We start from the raw sequence: 15,616 nt of genomic DNA, 5'->3' as shown, positions 1-15,616 counted from the left end.
AAAGAAAGAAAGAAAGAAAGAAAGAAAGAAAGAAAGAAGGAAGGAAGAGAGAGAAAGAAAGAACATGGTACAAAGTGGGTGTATATATTCACAGGGTACATGAGATATTTTAATACAGGCATATGATGCATAATAACCACATCCCACATCAGGTTAAATGGGGTATCCAACACTTGCAGCATTTATCCTCTCTTTATGTTACAAAAAAATCCAATTCTACTCTTTATTTTAAAATGTATTATAAATTATTGTTGATTGTAGTCACCCTATGGTGCTATCAAATACTGTATTTTATTCATTCTAAACATACAATATACATACAACTATATTTTTTGTATTTATTAACCTCCCCACTCCCCTCCAACAACCCTTCCCAGACTGTGGTAACCAATCTTCTACTCTCTATCTCCATGAGTTCATTGTTTTAATTTTTTAGATCCCACAAATAAGTGAGAACATGTGATGTTTGTCTTCCTGTGCCTGGATTATTTCACTCAAAATAATGTCCTTCCATTCCATCAGTACTGTTGTAAATGACTGACCTTATTCTTTTTATGGTGGAATAGTACTCCATTGTATATATGTACTACATTTTCTTTATCCATTAGTCTGCTGACAGACAGTTTGGTTGTTTCCAAATCTTGGCTATATTTGTCAATAGTGCTGGAATAAACATGGGAGTGCAGATATCTCTTTGATATACTAATTTCCCTTCTTTCAGGTATATACATAGTCGTGAGATTACTGGAGCATGTGGTAGCTCTATTTTTAGCTGTTTGAGGAACCTCTAAACTGTTCTCTATAGTGGTTGTGCTAATTTACATTCCCACCAACAGTACACAAGGGTTACCTTTCCTCCACATCGTTGCCAACATTCATTATTGCCTGTCTTTTGGATAAAAGCCATTTAAACTGGGATTAGGTGATATCATAGTTTTGATTTACATTTTTCTGATGATCTGAGCACCTTTTCATATACCTGTTTGCCATTTGTATGTCTTCTTTTGATACATGTCTGTTCAGATCTCTCGCACATTTATTTTTACTTTTTCTAATGGATACAGTAGGATTCAGTTTTGCCCATTTAAAAATTGGAATGGCCAGGCACACTGGCTCATGCCTGTAATTCCAGCACTTTGGGAGGCCAAGGCGGGTGGATCACCTGAGGTTTTTCCTTAGAGTTGTTGAGTTCCTTATACATTATGGTTATTAATCCTTGTCAGGTGGATAGTTTGCAAGTATTTTCTCACGTTCTGTGGTTCGTCTCTTCACTTTGTTTCCTTTCCTGTACAGAAGCTTTTAAATTTGATGTGATCCTATTTATCCACTTTTGCTTTGGTTGCCTATACTTGTGAGGTATTACCCAAGAAATCTTTTTTTTTTTTTTCTTTTGGAGTTGTAGTCTCGCTCTGTCACCCAGGCTAGAGTGCAGGTGCCCCATCTTGGCTGACTGCAACTTCTGCCTCCCAGATTCAAGCGATTCTCCTGCATCAGCCTCCCAAATAGCTAGGATTATAGGCACACGCCACCACATCAGGCTAATTTTTGTATTTTTAGTAGAGATGGGGTTTTGCCATGTTGGCCAGGCTGGTCTCGAACTCCTGACCTCAGCTGATCTGCCTGCCTCAGTCTCCCAAAGTGCAGGGATTACAGTCATGAGTGACTGCACTTAGCCACACTCAAGAAATCTTTACCCAGACCAATGTCCTGGAGGTTTTCCTTAATGTTTTCTTGTAGTAGTTTCATAGTTTGAAGTCTTAGAGTTAAGTCTTTAATCTATTTTCATTTGATTTTTGTATATGGCGAGAGATGGGAGTGTAGTTTCATTCTTCTGCATATAGATATCCAGTTTTCCCAGTGCCATTTATTAAAGGGACTACCCTTTCCCTAATGTTTATGCTTGGTAGCTTTGTTGAAGATGAATTCACTGTAGGTATGTGGATTTGTTTCTGGGTTCTCTATTCTGTTGCATTGGTCTATGTGTCTGTTTTTATGCCAATACTATGCTGTTTGGTTGCTATAGCTCTGTAGTATAATTTGAAGTCAAGTCATGTGATTCCTGTAGTTTTGTTCTTTTTGCTTGGCGTGGCTTTGGCTATTCTTGTTTTTTTGTAGTTCCATATAAATTTTAGGATTAATTTTTCTATTTCTGACATTCACAGAAATGTCATTGATATTTTAATAGGGATTGCATTGAATCTGTAGGTTATTTTGGGTAGTGTGGACATTTTAACAAAATTGATTCTTCCAATTCATGAACATGGAATATCTTCCTAATTATTTTGGCATCCTCTTCAACTTCTTGCATCAATGTTTCATAGCTTTCATTGTAGAGACCTTTCACTTCTTTGGTTAAGTTTATTCCTTGGTGTTTTATTTTATTCGTAGCTATTGTAAATGGGATTATTTTCTTGATTTCTTTTTCAGATCATTTGCTGTTGGCATATGGAAATGCTCTTGATTTTTGTATGTTGATTTTGTATCCTGCAACTTCACTGCATTTATCAGTTCTAATAGTTTTTCGATGGAGTCTTTAGGTTTCTCCAAATATAAAATTATCTCATCTGAAAACAAGGATAATTTGACTTCTTTTCCAGTATACATGCCCTTTATTTCTTTCTCTTGTCTGATTGCTCTAGCTAGGACTTCCAGTGCTATGTTGAAAAACAGTGGTGAAAGTGGGCCTCCTTTAGAGGAAAGCCTTTCAGTTTCCATTCAGTATGATACTAGCTGTGGGTCTGTCATATATGGCTTTTATTTTGTTGAGGTATGTACCTTCTATCTTCAATTTTTTTGAAGAGTCTTTATGAGGGGATGTTGGATTTTATCAAGCTTTTTCAGCACCAACTGAAATGATCAAATAGTTTTTGTCCTTCATTATGTTGATGTGGTATATCACATTTATTGATTTGTGTATGATGAACCATTCTTGCATCTCAGGAATAAGTCCCACTGAGTCATGATGAATAATTTTTTGAATGTGTTGTTGAATTCCATTTGCTAGCATTTTATTGAGGAATTTTGCATCAATATTCATCAGGGGTATTGGCCTATAGTTCTCTTTTTTTCTGTGTCTTTGGTTTTGGTATCAGGGTGATACCAAAGAGAATGAGTTTGGCCTCATAGAATGAGTCCTTCCTCTTCTATTTTTCAGAATAGTTTGAGCAGCATTGATACTAGTTCTTTAAATGTTTGGTAGAATTCACCTTTGAGGTCATTGGATGCTAGGCTTTTCTTGCTGGGAGATTTTTTATTATGGTTTCACTTTCACTGCTTGTTATTGGTCTGTTCACATTTTGAATTTCTTCATGATTTAATCCTGGTAGGTTGTGTGTGTCTAGGAATTTGTCTATTTCTTCTAGCTTTTCCAATATTTTGGCATATGGTTGTACATAGTGCCCATGATCCTTCAAATTTCTTCAAATATCAGTTGTAATATTTCCTTTCCCATCTCTGATTTTTATTTGGATCTTCTCTCTTTATTCTTAGTCTGGCTAAATATTTGTCTTTTTATTAATGTTTCAAAAAACCAACGTTTCATTGATCTTTCATATTTTTTAAAATTTCAAATTCTTTTATTTCTGCCCTGTTCTTTATTATTTCTTCAACTTTGGGTTTGGTTTGCTCTTTCTTTTCCAGTTGTTTATTTGAAGTTTTTCTACCTTTTTGATGTAGGCATTTATTGCTATAAACTTACCGTTAGTACTGCTTCCACTGTTTTCCATAAACTTTGGTATGTTGTGTTTCCATTATCATTTGTTTCAAAAAATTTTTCAATTTCCTTCTTAATTTCTTCATTGACCCACTGATCATTCAGGAGCACATTGTTTAATTTCTATGTGTTTGTATAGTTTCCAGAATTCCTCTTGTGATTTCTAATTTTATTCCATTGTGGTCAGGGAAGATGCCTGATATTATTTCAACTTTTTGTTGAATTTTGTTAAGACTTGTTTTGTGACCTAACATAGGATCTGTCCTTGAGAATGATCCATGTGCTTGCTCAGGAAAGCAATATGTATTCGGTAGTTACTGGATGAAATGTTCTGTAAATATTTGTTAGGTCCATTTGGTCTATAGTGCAGATTAAATCGATGTTTGTTGATTTTTCTGCCTGTATCATCTGTCCAATGCTGAAAGTGGGGCACTGAAATCTCCAGCTATTATTGTATTGGGGTCTTCCTTTTTCTCTCTAATAATATTTGCTTTATATATGTGAATTATCTAGTGTTGAGTGCATAGATATTTACACCTGTTATATCCTTTTGCTGGATTGATCCATTTATCATTATATAGTGACCTTCTTTGTCTTTTCTTATCATTTTTGTCTTGAAATCTATTTTGTCTGATGTAAGTAGAGGTACTCCTATTCTGCTTTGTTTCCATTGGCACGAAATATCTTTTTCTATCCCTTTAAGTCTATATGTGTTTAACAGGTAAGGTGTGTTTTTTTAATAGGCAACAGATCAATGGGTTTTTTAAAAAATCTATTCAGCTATTCTATGTCTTTTGATTGGAGGTTTAGTTCACTTACAGTCAATGTTATTACTGATAAGTAAGGACTTACTACTGTAGTTTTAAAAATTTGTTTTCTGGTTGTTTTGTGGTCTTCTTTCTTTCTTTCCTTCCTGTCTTTCTTTTAGTGAGTATGATTTTCTTTGGTGGTATGTTTTAATTTTTTTTTTATTATTATACTTTACGTTCTGGGGTACATGTGTAGATCTTGCAGGATTGTTACGTAGGTACACACATGCCACGGTGGTTTGCTGCCTCCACCCCCCGTCACCTACATTAGATATTTCTCCCAATGTTATTCCTCCCCAACCTCCTCACCCACTGCTATCCCTCCCCTAGTACCCCACCCCCAAACAGAACCCAGTGTGTGATGTTCCCCTCCCTGTGTCCATGTATTCTCATTGTTCAACACCCACTTATGAGTGAGAACATGTGGTGTTTGGTTTTCTGTTCTTGTGTCAGTTGGCTGAGAATGATGGTTTCCAGACTCATCCGTGTCCCTGCAAAGGACACGAACTCATCATTTTTTTATGGCTGCATAGTATTCTATGGTATATATGTGCCACATTTTCTTTATCTAGTCTATCATTGATGGGCATTTGGGTTGTTTATAAGTCTTTGCTATTGTAAACAGTGCCACAGTGAACATATGTGTGCATGTATCTTTATAATAGAATGATTTATAATCCTTTGGGTATATACCCAGTAAAGGGATTGCTGGATCAAATGGTATTCCTATTTCTAGAACCTTGAGGAATTGCCACACTATTTTCCACAATGGTTGAACTAATTTACACTCTCATCAACAATGTAAAAGCATTCCTATTTCTCCACATTCTCTCCAGCATCTGTTGTCTCCAGATTTTTCAATGATCGCCATTCTAACTGGTGTGGGATGGTATCTTAATGTGGTTTTGATTTGCATTTCTCTAATTACCAGTGGTGATGAGCATTTTTTCATGTTTGTTGGCTGCATAAATGTCTGCTTTTGAAAAATGTCTGTTTATATCATTTGCCCACTTTTTGATGGGGTTGTTTTTTTCTTGTAAGTTTGTTTTAGTTCTTTGTAGATTGTGGATATCAGCCCTTTGTCAGATGAGTAGCCTGCAAAATTTTTTTCCCATTCTATTGCTTGCCATTCACTCTAATCACTGTTTCTTTTGCTGTGCAAAAGCTCTTAAGTTTAATTAGATCCCATTTGTCTATTTTGGCTTTTGTTGCCATTGCTTTTGGTGTTTTAGTAATGAATTCCTTGCCCATGCCTATGTCCTGAATAGTATTGCCTAGGTTTTCTTCTAGGGTTTTTATGGTGTTAGGTCTTATGTTTCAATATTTAATCCATCTGGAGTAAATTTTTGTATAAGGTGTAAGTAAGGGGTCCAGTTTCAGCTTTCTGCGCATGGTGAGCCAGTTTTCCCAACACCATTTATTAAACAGGGAATCCTTTCCCCATTGCTTGTTTTTGACAGGTTTGTCAAAGATCAGAAGGTTGTAGATGTATGGCATTACTTCTGAGGCCTCTGTTCTGTTCTGTTGGTCTAGAGGGAAATTTATAGCAATAAATGCTCACATGAGAAGCAAGGAAAGATCTAAAATTGACATCCTATCATTAAAATTGAAAGAGCTAGAGGAGCAAGATCAAACAAATTCAAAAGCTAGTAGAAGACAAGAAATAACTAAGATCAGAGCAGAACTGAAGGAGACAGAGACACAAAAAACTCTTCAAAAAAATCAAAACACACCAAAAACACCAAAAGCAATGGCAAAAAACACCAAAAGCAATGGCAACAAAAGCCAAAATAGACAAATGGAATCTAATTAAACTTAAGAGCTTCTGCACTGCAAAAGAAACAATGATTAGAGTGAATGGCAAGCAACAGAATGGGAAAAAAATTTTGCAAGCTACTCATCTGAAAAAGGGCTAGTATTCACAATATCTCTGTTTTGGTACCAGCACCATGCTGTTTTGATTATGGTAGCCTTGCAGTATTATTTGAAGTCGGGTAACATGATGCCTCTGGCTTTGTTCCTTTTGCTTAGGATTGTTTTGGCTATGTGGGCTCTTTTTTGGTTCCATATGAAGTTTAAGGTGGTTTTTTCCAGTTCTGTGAGGAAAGTCAATGGTAGCTTGATGGGGATAGCATTGAATCTATAAATTACTTTGGACAATATGGCCATTTTTACAATATTAATTCTTCCTAACCATGAGCATGGAATGTTTTTCCATCTGTTTGTGTTCTCTCTCATTTCCTTGAGCAGTGGTTTGTAGCTCTTGAAGAAGTCCTTCATGTCCTTTGTTAGTTGTATTCCTAGGTATTTTACTTTCTTTGTAGCAATTGTGAATGGCAGTTCGTTCATGATTTGGCTCTCTGTTTCTCTGTTGTTGGTGTATAGAATGCTTGTGATTTCTGCACATTGATTTTGTATCCTGAGACTTTGCTGAAGTTGCTTATCATCTTAAGGAGATTTTGGGCTGAGACGATGGGGTCTTCTAAATATACAATCATGTCGTCTGCAAATAGAGACAATTTGACTTCCTCTTTTCCTAATTGAATGTCCTTTATTTCTTTTTCTTGCGTGATTGCTCTGGCTAAAACTTCCAATACTATGTTGAATAGGAATGGCGAGAGAGGGCACCCGTGTCTAGTGCCAGTTTTCAAAGGGAATGCTTCCAGTTTTTGCCCATTCAGTATGATATTGGCTGTGGGTTTGTCATAAATAGCTTTTATTATTTTGAGATACATTCTTTTGATACCTAGTTTATTGAAAGCTTTTAGCATAAAGGACTTTTGAATTTTGTTGAAGCTCTTCTCTGCATTTATTGAGATAACCATGTGGTTTTTGTCTTTGGCTCTGTTTATGTGATGGATTACGTTTATAGATTTGTGTATGTTGAACCAGCCTTGCATCCCTGGGATGAAGCCTACTTAATCGTGATGGATAAGCTTTTTGATGTGCTGTTGAGTTCAGTTTGCCAGTATTTTATTGAAGATTTTTGCATCAATGTTCATCATGGATATTAGACTGAAGTTTTCTTTTTTAGTCGTGTCTCTGCCAGGTTTTGGTATTAGTTGATGTTGGTCTCATATAATGAGTTAGGGAAGATTCCCTCTTTTTGTATTGTTTTGAATAGTTTCAGAAGGAATAGTACCAGCTCCTCTTTGTATGTCTGGTAGAATTTGGCTGTGAACCCATCTGGACCTGGACTTTTTTTGGTTGGTAGGCTATTAATTGCTGCCTCAACTTCAGACCTTGTTATTGGTCTATTCAGGGATTCAACTTCTTCCTACTTTAGTCTTGGGAGGGTGTAAGTGTCCAGGAATTTATCCATTTCTTCTAGTTGTACTTATTTATGTGCATAGAGGTGTTTGTAGTAATCTCTGATAGTAGTTTGTATTTCTGTGGACTCAATGGTGATATAGCCTTTATTATTTTTTATTGCATCTATTTGATCCTTCTCTTTTCTTTTCTATTAGCCTGGCTAGTGGTTTGTCTATTTTATTGATCTTTTCAAAAAACTAGCTCCTGTATTTACTGATTTTTTTGAAGAGTTTTTTGTGTCTCTATCTACCTTTGTTCTTTGAAGTTGGTGACTTTCAGATGGGGTCTCTGAGTGGTTACCCTTTCTGTTGATGTTGAAGCTATTTTTTCTGTTTTTTAGTTTTCCTTCTAACAGTCAGACCCCTCTGCTCTAGGACTGTTGGAGGTCCACTCCAGATCTTGCTTGCCTGGGAATCACCTGAGGGGACTGCAGAACAGCAAGGATTGCAGCCTGTTCTTTCCTCTGGTAGCTTTGTCCCAGAAGGTTACCCGCCAGATGTCAGCCAGAGCTGTCCTGTATAAGGCATCTTTTTGTATATATAGGGGTCAGGGAGCTGCTTGAGGAGGCAGTCTGTCCCTTATTGGAGCTCAAGTGCTGTGCTGGGAGCTTCACTGCTCCCTTTAGAGCTGCTGGGCAGGGAAGTTTAAGTCTGCTACAGTGTAACTCACAACTGCCCCTTTTCCCAGGTGCTCTGTCCCCGGATGCCCTGCCCAGCAAAGAAGGAGTCTAGTCACAGTCTGCCTGCAGAGGTGCTGCTGAGCTGCTGTGGGCTTGGTCTGGCTGTTCTCTCAGTTTTGTTTACACAGGGAAGGTTAGAACTGCCTCAGCAATGGCGGATGCCCTTCCCCCCACTGAGCTCGACCATTCTGGGTGGAGCTCAAACTGATGTACTGACTGTGAAACTCTCAGGCCAGAGGGCTTCAGTTGTCTGGTCTTCGTGGGGGTGGGACCTGCCAAGCCATATCACTTGGCTCCCTGCCTTCAGCTCCCCTTTGTTTGAGGAGTGGGAGGCCCTGTCTTGCAGGTGTTCCAAGCGCCAGTTAAAAGAGCCACACCAGATTTGTGCTGGCTGGAACAGCCACTCAGGTCTGTGTTAGAGACCATGTAATTTTTGGGGGGGATCTTCTGGTCTGTGGGCTGTACAGGCCAAGGAAGAAGTAGTATCTGAACTGGAGTGCTGGAGGGGAAAAGTCCCCAATGTCCTCTGTTGGACAGCAGGGAAGTCCTCCGGCCAGTTGCACTTCCTGGGTGAGGCAGTGCCCCGTCCTGCCTTGGTTTGCCCTCCTTGGGCTACACCCATTGTCCAACCAGTCCCATTGAGATGAACCTGGTATCTTGGTTGGAAATGCGGAGATCACTCACCTTCTGTGTCTCTCTTGCTGGGAACTGCGCTCCAGAGCTGTTCCTGTTCGGCCATCTTGGTGGAAGCCCCTTCTGTTTTTATTTTTTGTGTATCTGTTGTATATTTTTTGATTTGTGGTTATAATGAGGCTTGCAAATGATATCTTATAACCATTATTTTAAACTTATGACTTGTTTATTTACTTTTTTGGAAGACAGAGTCTCACTGTGTTGCACAGGCTGGAGTGCAGTGGCATGATCTTGGCTCACTGGTTCAAGCAATTCTCGTGCCTCAGCCTCCTGAGTGGCTGGAATTAGAGGCGTGAGCCACCATGCCTAGCTAATTTTTGTATTTTTAGTAGAGATGGGGTTTTGCCATGTTGCCCAGGCTGGTTTCAAACTCCTGGGCCCAAGTGATCCACCTGCTTTGGCCTTTCCAAGTGCTGGGATTACAGGCATGAGCCACTGTGCCCAGCCACTTATGATTGCATAAATAAACTAACAAACAAAGAAAAAACTAATAAAAATGCTACATCTCTACATTTTAACTTCATCCCTCTACTTTTTAACTTTTGTTTTCATTTATATTCTATATTGTGTATGCCTTGAAATGTTGTCGTAGTTATTATTTTTGATAGGCTCATCTTTTAGTCTTTCTACTCAAGACATGAGTAGTTTACACATCCCAATTACAGCGTTATATTCTGTGTTTTGGTGTACTTACTATTACCAGTGAGTTTTGTACCTTCCAGTGATTTCATGTTACTCACTGATGTCGTTTTTCTCGGACTGAAGAATTCCCTTTAGCAGTTCTTATAGGATATGTCTAGTGTTGATAAAATCCCTCAGCTTTTGCTTTTCAGGGAATGTCTTTATTTCTCCTTCATGTTTGAAGAATATTTTCAGCAGATATGCTACTCTAGGGTAAAAGTTTTTTCCTTCCACACTTCAAGTATGTCATACTTTTCTCTCCAGGACTGTAAAGTTTCCATTCAGAAGTCTGCTGCCAGACGTATTGGAGTTCCTTAGTATGTTATTTGTTTCTTTTCTCTTGCTGCTTTTAGGATCCCTTCTTTATCATTAAGCTTTGGGAGTTTGACTATTAAATGTTGGAGGTAGTCTTCTTTGGGTTAAATCTGCTTGGTGCTCTATAACCTTCTTGTACTTGAACACTGATATCTTTCTCTAGGTTTGGGAAGTCCTCTGTTATTATTCTTTTGATTAAACCTTCTACCCCAATCTCTTTCTTTTGAGGCTCTTTTCTAGATCTTGTAGGCATGCTTCGTCCTTCTTTATTCTTTTGTCTCCTCTGACTGTACATTTTCCAATAGTCTGTCTTCAAGCTCACTAATTGTTTCTTCTGCTTGGTCAATTCTGCTATTAAAAAACTGTAATGCATTCATCAGTATGCCAATTACATTTTTCAGCTCCAGAATTTCTGCTTGATTCTTTTAATTATTTTAATCTCATTGTTAAATTTATCTGGTAGGATACTGAATTCCTTCTTGGTGTTATTTTGAATTTTTTTGAGCTTTCTGAACATAGTTTTTTTGAATTCTCTGTCTGAAAGGTCATTTATCTTGGTCTCTCTGGGACTGGTCACTAGCGTCTCACTTTGTTTGTTTGGTGAGATTATATTTTCCTGAATGGTCTTGATGCTTGTAGATGTTTGTCAGTGTCTGGGCATTGAAGGGTTAGGTACTTATTTTAGTTTTCCCAATCTGGGCTTGTTTGTACTTTTCCTTCTTGGGAAGGCTTTCTAAGGGACTTGGGTGTTGTGACCTAAGTCTCTGGTCACTGCAGCCGTACCTGTGTTAGGGGGTACTCCCAAGCCCAGTAATGCCATGGTTCTTGTAGACTTGAATAAGATCTGGGAGAATTTCTGGGATTACCAGGCAGAGACTCTTGTTACCTTCCCTTACTTTCCTCCAAACAAACAGAGTCTCTCTCTCTCTTTACGCTGAGCTGTGAGACCAAGGCTGTGAGACCCAATGTTGTTCTGGCTTCAGTGAGCACTGCCGGGCTACTGCTTATGTTCATTCAAGGCCCAGGGGCTCTATAATCAGCAGGTGGTGAATCCAGCCAGGCTTGTGTTTTTCCCTTCAGGGAGGTAAGTTCTTCTGGCCTTGGACAGGTCCAGATATACTGTCTGGGAGTCAGGAACCCTGAGATTTTACCTGGTGCTGTATTCTGTTGTGGCTGAGCTGGCATCCAAGCCACAAGATAAAGTTCTTCTCACTCTTCCTTCCTCTTTCCTCAAGCAAATGAGTCTTTCCCATGGCCACCATTGTTCCAGGCTCACAGTGAGTCCTGCCTGGCTACTGCCAAAGTTCACTGAAGTCCCAATTCTCTTCAGTCAGCTTGTGTGAATGCTGCCAGGCCTGTTTCCCCTTCAGGGTAGTGGTCTCCTCCTCAGGCCTGGGGTGGGTCTAGAAATGCCTTCCAGTAGCCAAGGCCTTGAATCGAGGATCCCAGCAGCTGGCTTGGTGTTCTACCCCACTGTGGCCGAGCTGGTACCCAAGCTGCAAGACTAAGTCCCCTTTACGCTTCCTTTTTTTTTTTTTTTTTTTTTTCCCAAGTAGAAGGAGTATCTCCACAGCCACCACAGCTGGGAATGTGCTGGGTCACACCTGAAGCTAGCATGGCTCTGAGTTTCACCCAAGGCCCACAGCAAGTTCTGCCTGGCTACCACTGCTGATTGTTTGGGGCCAGAGGGCTCTTTAGTCAGCAAGTGGTGAATCTTGCCAGGATTGGATCCTTCCCTTTAAGGCAGAGGGTTCCCTTCTGGCCCAGGTGTGTCTAAAAATGTCATCTGAAAACTAGGGCCTGGAGTAGGGACCTCAGGGCTCCGCCTGTTACCCTATCCTGCTGTTGCTGAGCTGGTATCCAAATTGCAAGACAATATCCTCTTTACTATTCCCTCTTCTCTGCTCAAATGGAAACAAGGAGTCTCTCCTGGAGCTGGGAGCTGCATTGCCTGGGGTTGGGAGAGGGGTGATGCAACACTCCCTAAGCCTCCAAGCTGTGTCTTACTAGGTTGTGTGCACCCCACGTCCACTGGCTCTGAGCCTATCACAGCACCAGAACCTGCCCAGGAATTACAGTCCTTGTAACCTAAACTAGCAGTCCCTAGTCTTTTTGGCACCAGGGACTGGTTTCATGGAAGACATTTTTTCCATGGACCAGAGGTAGGAGAAGGTTTTGGGATAAAACTGTTCCACCTCAGATCATCAGGCATTAGTTAGATTTTAAAGCGTGCACCTAGGTCCTTTGTGTGTACAGTTCACAATAGGGTGCACGTTGCTATGAGAATCTAATGCTGCCGCTGATCTGACATGAGATGGCGCTCAGGCGGTAACGCTTACTCAGACACCACTCATCTCCTTCTGTGCGGCCAGGTTGCTAACAGGCCATGGGCTGGTACTGGTCCATGGCCCAGGGATTAAGGACCCCTGGTCTAGACTGCCTTTCCAGTTTATTTAGGACCCTGGAGCACTTTAGCCTGCGGTGGCAGGGCTTGCCGGAACTCAGGTTCCAACCACTGGGATGAATGGTTCCCCTCTGGCTAGGGCTGGTCTGAATGCGCCCTCCGTGGGTGCTGACTTCTGCCCTGTGTTGCTTTCTGCTGTGACCAGACGACACTGAGTTCCAATGCAAAGTCCCATGTTCACTGTGCTCTCCCTCCCCGAACACACAGATTCTCTCTCTGCACCATGTGGCCACTACCAGGGGATGGGGCAAGGGTGATGTAGGCGATTCAAGATTGTCTTCTGTACCCAATTCAGTGCCTCTTTCAGGAATATGAAGTTAAAACCAGGTACTGTGATTGCTCACCTGATTTTTGGTTCTTATGAAAGTGCTTTTTTGTGTGTGTGGATGGTTGTTCAATTTCATGTTTTTGTCGGGGAGGGGGATGCTCATTGGAGGCATCTATTCAGCTGTCTTGCCCTGCCTCCCTCTCGGGTTTACAATTTTCAATAGAATGGCTGCAGTGAGGTGTTATAAGAAGGTATTATTTATGTAGAGACTTGAATAAGGTGAGAAAGGGAGTCATATAGATATTTGGGGAAGAGTATTTCAGACATGAGAACAGCATATGTGGCTGGGCGTGGTGGCTCATGCCTGTAATCCCAGTACTTTGGGATGCTGAGGTGGGCATGAGGTCAGGAGTTCGAGACCAGCCTGATCAACATGGTGAAACCCCGTCTCTACTGAAAAAATACAAAAACGAGCTGGGAGTGAGGATGCATGTTTGTAATCCCAGCTACTCAGGAGGCTGAGGCAGGAAAATCACTTGAACCCAGGAGGGAGAGGTTGCAGTGAGCTGAGATTGTGCCCCTGCACTCCAGCCTGGGCCACAAAGTGAGACTCTGTCTCAAAAAAAAAAAAAAAAAAAAAAAAAAAAAAAAAAAACAAAAACAAAAACGAAAAACACAAAAAAACAAAAAAAGCATATGCAAAGGTCCCAAGACAGGAACATGTTTGGTATTTTGCATTGAGACTGGAACAGAGTGAGTAGAAGCTGAGGTCGGAGAGGTAGCAGGGGCCAGATTATGACAATTTACTGCTTTGGGCAATGACTACTGAATGTACAGGACTAGATAGCTCTTCGTATTTGGGGACAGTACTCCATAATGTAAGTTTTGGTAGGAGATAGAATGCCCTCAGCCCCAACCTTTCAAGTTGAAAGGATTCTCTCTTCACTTCCTGGTTGATAATGGAGCAAATAGAATCGGTTATTCCTATCCAGGACTTGGAGCCATCAAGGAGAAAAAGAATCACCCGCCCCAGGCACAGGAATGGTGGTGCTGACAGCCCTGCAGAAACAGTGTCTATTGCACAGTGTGTACAGCATCAGCAGCTGGGCCCTGTCCAGAGTGTCCTTGTGATATCACTGTGGCTTTGCCTTCCTGCTCAGCCGTCCTTCGATTCTGCCCATGTTCCGAGTTTAGTTATTTAACCTTCCTGCCTTCTGTAGGCTACTTGATAAACCAACAACAACAACAACAACAACAAAGCTTTCTGCTTAAGTTAGCTAGAATTGCTTCATATGCCTTGGAGCCGAAAATATTGACTGATACAGAACTCAGGATTATAACTCAAGACATTCTTTACAAGCTAATGTACGAATCAATGAGAAGATGGACATACAAGGGGAAAACAAACTAATGCTAGATTCGTTACTACCACCTAGAACAGGGATTTATATTAAATTATCAACTAACATAAAACAAGTCTATATAGTGTGGTAGCTCATGTTTCCAGAGAGGGCTGCAACACCATCTCCCATCTTGCACAACCTGTTACACTGTGACCCTGCCACTCCCCCAACAGGATGCGAATGTGTTTCCTCTCCCCAGGAATCTGGGCTGGCCCTGGGACCTGTTTTGACAAATAAAGTGTAGCAGAAGTGATGTTGTGTAATTTCCAAGGCTGCTCTCCATCTTGGAAGCCAGCTGCCATGTGAAAAGTCCCATTCTGCGGGAGACAGACAACTGGAGAGAAGACCGAAGACAGCTGGAACACTCCAGTCCTGGCCAAACTCATAGCTGAATGTAGCCCAGTGAGCCAGCCCACGCAATGTTACATGAAGCAGAAGGACCAACCAGCTCAGCCCAGTCCAAATTTCTAATCCACAGAATCTTAAGCTAATAAATCATTGTTGTTTTAAGCTACTAATTTTGGGGGGTTTTTGTTACTCAGCAACAGATAACTGAAACATACAGATATTGTCACAATAAAAAAAATTTAAGCACTTAAGTGCTTATAGTTTGTCACGAGGTTACAAAAATGTGTATGTGTGTGTGTATGTGCGTGTGTGTGTGTGTGTGGCCTTTACTCTGTAGTAGATAGAACTCTCCCAAGCACAAAAGTAAGAAATGTAGACTATGGGAAAAAATAACAGAATTGAGATACAAATAGTTATTATTGTATTTAGATTAAATATAGGACAAAGACAAGTTGTGTGTGTGTGTCTCTATGCTGGGGAAATGTCAAGGAGATTTCTGGAAAAACTGAAGGGGAAGAAAGGAGAAAAGGGAAAGCAATCAACAGAAAGGTTCACTTTTCTCTCAGGACCATATGCCAAGCTCAGGGCTTTGAACCTGAGAAGCCCTAGAATTAAGTTTATTAGACTAACCCATATTCAACTATTGATCATATAAAACGTCATTCATCTACCACTACATCCTTCAGTAGATATTGGCAGAAACATGATTTTGCCAGTTTTGCTCATTAATCCACCCCCAAGTGAACGAAACTGGGCCTACCTCACAGGTAGTCACTGAAAACTTACGGTGGAAAATAAGCACATGGGGAAACAGCAATATACTTAAAATTTTTTACCTGATAAATGTCAGAAGTGCAGTAGATTCATCCAACTCAAGGTTTCCAAACTGATGACTGCTTAGAAAAAGTGTAGTGAGTTGATGGGAGAGCTTT

At 40.3% G+C, this 15,616-nt stretch overlaps 1 protein-coding gene across 1 annotated transcript in view; it reads right to left on the bottom strand.

Annotated features, from left to right (window-relative positions):
* The window catches only part of FERMT2 (fermitin family member 2), a 140,454-nt gene extending 124,838 nt beyond the window's left edge, over positions 1-15,616 (bottom strand). The window contains exon 1 of the mRNA XM_037732767.1: positions 15,521-15,616. The gene's annotated coding sequence lies outside the window, so the exon portion shown is untranslated. The remainder of the gene's footprint in view (positions 1-15,520) is intronic.

This window comes from Cebus imitator, unplaced genomic scaffold (assembly GCF_001604975.1).
Source record: "Cebus imitator isolate Cc_AM_T3 unplaced genomic scaffold, Cebus_imitator-1.0 Scaffold472, whole genome shotgun sequence".
NCBI classification, from domain to species: domain Eukaryota; kingdom Metazoa; phylum Chordata; class Mammalia; order Primates; family Cebidae; genus Cebus; species Cebus imitator.
The sequence above is the reverse complement of the archived record's forward strand: the minus strand, read 5'-3'. Positions and strand labels throughout refer to the sequence as shown.